A 4,616-nucleotide genomic window follows, 5' to 3' on the forward strand; every position below is an offset into this window, starting at 1 on the left:
TGTTGAAAATAAATTAACGTTCATCAATATTTTGTCAAATTAACTGAAAATTATTGAGCTAAAAAGTGCGTTACACTGTAAAAGCCACAGGTAAAAAACGTTTGTTTTGCATAAAGTTTGTTCTTAATGTATTTCTGTATATTCAACAAAGAATCACTGTGAAAACTATAACTTAAAGCAGCAAATTAATATACTTTATATGGTACTTCATATACTACTGCCACTGCGAGATTGGGAAGCATCGGTAGAATTTTCAAGATTTATTGCCGCTGCCAGATTTTTTGGTCATGGACATTGACAGTGGCCATCAGGTATGCAGAGTGAACCACTTTTTATCTATCGCATGGTGGCACTTGATATGGACGCAGACACAGGTCGTCCAGTCAGAGCTGGTCCCAGGCGGCGATCCGGCCTATGGACGCCCAGCTGTCGCCCAATTTTGTAAAGGTGTTACCTGTTGCTGCCATCGTGTGACCTCGAAATGTCTCAGAGCGGACACAGAGATTTTGAGATATCTGACTGTAGTCCTATACAGATACAGTGTAAAAAGTGAAAAATTGGATCAATTAACGAAGGTTTTGTCATTTTTTACATTCAAAATTATTAGTTTTCATTGAATTAAAATTTCGAGTTCATGGTTTACTCAACTTAAAAATGTAATTTGATAAAAACTAATGTAAAAAATTACAGAACTTTGGTTCATTGATACAATTTTTTCACTTTTTTACAGTATATATAAACATAGACATAGATACATATTTACTAATACATTTAATTTCAGTAGTATTGACCAATTGTATTTTTATATTTTTACAGTTTTCTTTAGTTGTTTTTCCCAAACTTTTGTTCTAAAAGCACGACATCTCCATTTTGCATTTGTTCTTTCTGCAAGATTCAAAAATAAAAACATCTTCTAAATTATAACGTTTCTCTCTTCCTTAAAAAAAAACCACTGAAGGACTTTTAAAAGCACAAAACAGAATTTCTGACATTCTTAAATGCATCCAGAAATGATTAAAAATAGTGTTTTTGAAGATTCACAAAACTTTATTTATTACTAAAGTCTTTTTACATGTATCTACTTATTGGGTTGATATTTATTTTGTATGTATTTCTCCCAAATTTCACTGTAACACTGAAATATTACAGGGCGTTTGGCTTTTTTGGGGGGTGTCCGAATCTACGATTCCAAAATCCAGTGGTCCTAGAAATTTTTCATAGAAAATTTCGTGAAAACTAGATAAAAATGTTTGCTCACTAGATTCAAATTTAAACAACTTCATTTATTCAGGGGCAGGGGCGGAGTTACAACATTTTATATGAAAGAATAAGAAGAGGGCAGAAAAGTGGATAAAAGAATAAAAAATCTCACATTTCTACTATTTTTATCGTTTTATTTTAATTTTTAAAATGTTGCTACTGTCATTTTAGCCATGCTTAAAGAAGCCTGTATTGATAATTTAACTTTTGTCAATAATTATACTGATATTGATTCAAAAATTAGAGGGGGCAACTGCAACCCCTAGGCCCCCTGTAGCTCCGCCCCTGCCCTAGAGGGTGAATATAGACCACAATACATCACATTTGAATCATTTCTTTGATTAACAAATTTTTTTTAGCGTCCAAGTTTTCATCATCAGAACACAGAGGATTCATAAACAGTTTTCATAACATGTTATTATTTATTTTGATATAACTAAACAGTTTATTTATTTATTTGGCAGAAATGAAACATGAACACAAGGATAAAAAAAAAATCCTTTTTCCCCAAAATGTAAAGTTTTGCTCATAAAATACTATTTTTTCCCCCACAAAACACTAATTTTTTTCTACAAAGTACTAATTTTACCCACAAAACACTCATTTTTGGATGCAAAAATACAACTTTGTGCATAGAAAATATCAATTTGTGCCCACAAAATACTATTTTTTTCCCTCAAAACACATTTTTTCTACAATATACAATGTTTTGTCCATAAAATACTTATTTGTCCACACATAATACAAATTTTTGGATAGAAAATACAAATTTGTGCCAAAAATTGCTAACTTGTGCCCACAAAACAGTAATTTGTGCCACAAAGTACTATTTTTTTCCCATAAAACACATTTTTGTTCTACAACATACAATGTTTTGTCCACAAAATACTTATTTGTACACACAAAATACAAATTTTTGCCCACAAAACACTAATTTGTGGATAGAAAATACCAATTTGTGCCAAAAAATTGCTAACTTTGCCTAAAAACAGTAATTTGTGTCACAAAATGCTATTTTTTGCCCCCAAAATACAAAGTGAAGGATAAAAAAAAAACCAACAAAACTGAAATAAAAATAAATGGGGAGGATTTTTAGCTTTAAAATGGTGGAACTATTGAGAGGAAGACACAAAATGTGACAAAACTGAAAAGAAACTTAAAGAGTACAACCCCTCACATGCATCACTGCAAAAATATGATGAAGCGACATGCAAAGTGTTTGGGGCCTTTTTGGACGAGAAAGCGAAATGAGCAACCATGACTCATAGAGTATCATTGTATTGTAATCTCCCAGCATTTCTCAACACGTTTCTCCATAATCTTGTATTTTGTGTTCTGCTTACAGACCGTAAAGACAGCTTTTCTAGTAGCAAGCTTTCACCTGTGCTGACCTTGTTTTTGATGTACCGTCATCATACCTGTACACAGGTATGTTTGCTGAGATTAAATGTAGAGTTATTTGGGAAAGATCTTCACCTCTGGATTAAAAGGAGAGCCAGAGGCAACTTTAACTCCCAAATGTTACTCGTATTTCCTGGGAAACATCAGATCTCTTGTTTGCTCACGTCTTCACCAAACTAAAAACCTCTTCAGGCGGTTTTGTGTTAAAACATATCTGACAACACGTCAACTTTTGGGGTCGACTTTTTTTCCAAAACAACTAATGTATTTCCACTATATCCTGTTTTGACACGGAAAAGTTACTCATATTTTACGTAGTTTTTATTTTTCACAGTTCTTTTTTTTTTTTTTGGTCTTTCTGACGTTGTTTTATCTGGAATCTTAAACACTTAAAAAACATGCGGGTGAATTTTTTAGTCAGAGACACAAAGTCTCACCTCCTCTTTAGTAAAAATAAGATGTTTGTGTTACTATTGTGATACATAAAAATCAACTTTTTTCTTCTGTGTCATAAATAAAACATGAATACAAAGAGAAAATACTTTTTTTTTCAAAATATGAATCAGTTTATGACTTTTGACAAAGGTTCACATTCAAAATAAAAGACACCCGCGTGTCACATGGGATCATATTTTATAAGAAAATGTAAACATTGAACTATAAAACTATCCCCTTTTGAGTGATTACAAACAGAGAGAACAAATGCAGAGAGAAACAACAAAAACAAAATATATAAAATGAAGATAAATTTGAGGAAAATGAGGCATAAATAAATAAATAAAAATAAGAATTAATTTTTTTTATTGTTGTTTTTTTAATTATCTTGCGCTTATTTCTTACTTATATAATTTTGACTAATATATTTTTATGGAAAGTAAAATATTGAAAGTTATTCAAGGATTTATTCTTGAATAATATTCCTGCCTGTTTTTAGTCATTGTTATTTAAAAAGTTTTTACAGTTTTTAAAGTTTTAAAATTTAGTTTTAGAGTGTTCAATAAATATTTATCCTGTTCGACACGTTACCTAAGGTGTGTTCTGGATTTTCAAATTATTCTAAATTGGAGGAATGTAGATAGGTTCATTTTAATTGAGAAAAGGTAGTCATTTGTGTCAGCAGCAATAAAAAATAAATTAAACAAAAAAAGCACTTTTTTTAGATGTAAATTTATAAACCTAACTAACCAAACTTAAACAAGATTATTAGTGTTTTTTAATCATGCACTTAAAATCCTATATAGACAAATCTGCCTCATAATCTGATACACATAAAGTAAAAATCCAGTTTTAGTGCAACTTGTGATACAAACTCTACTTGTGTATTTGGGAATGAGTTTAATAAAGTTGGAGTTAGTTTACAGATGATTTTTTAAATTAAAAAACCTTTTTTGCTTTAGCCAGAAAGCATCAGAAGAGTAGAGGAGTAGAACCCTGGTATAGTAAAGGTAGTAAAGGTTGATAAAAATCGATTTGAATCGATTTAAGATAAACAAATAATTGATTCATAAAAATAAACCCTCAATTTAGCACATAAAGCTAAAGTCCGCTAGCTTGATGCTAACTATTAATGGAATTTCCCATTGGACGGCTAATGCTAACGTTCAGTCGATCTAAACATACATTGCTGACTAAATGAATATCTTTATATACTCACAGGCACGAATTTTCCAAACTCTTCCGGAAATATTTTCTTTAAATAACCATTTGTGGTCTAAAACCATTTACATAATATATAAAAATAATATAATAAAACAGTTTTTTGCTCGTACTTTCTTCTTCTTCTGGAATAAGGTGCGATGCTGCTATAGCGCGATCGCCACCTAGTGGCCAAAATGAAACGAGAACTTCTTTTATTGAGAAACCATGTAACACCAGTGTTGGGACTAACGCCGTTTAAGTATAACGGCGTTACTAACGGCGTTATAAATCAAGTAATTTAGTAATCTAACTAATTA

At 31.0% G+C, this 4,616-nt stretch overlaps 1 protein-coding gene across 1 annotated transcript in view; it reads right to left on the bottom strand.

Annotated features, from left to right (window-relative positions):
• impdh1b (IMP (inosine 5'-monophosphate) dehydrogenase 1b) overlaps positions 1-4,395 on the bottom strand; it is an 87,256-nt gene extending 82,861 nt beyond the window's left edge. Inside the window, exon 1 of the mRNA XM_036210336.1 lies at positions 4,316-4,395. The gene's annotated coding sequence lies outside the window, so the exon portion shown is untranslated. The remainder of the gene's footprint in view (positions 1-4,315) is intronic.
• Positions 4,396-4,616: the final 221 nt, after the last annotated feature.

This window comes from Oryzias melastigma, linkage group LG23, assembly GCF_002922805.2.
Source record: "Oryzias melastigma strain HK-1 linkage group LG23, ASM292280v2, whole genome shotgun sequence".
Lineage (NCBI taxonomy): Eukaryota > Metazoa > Chordata > Actinopteri > Beloniformes > Adrianichthyidae > Oryzias > Oryzias melastigma.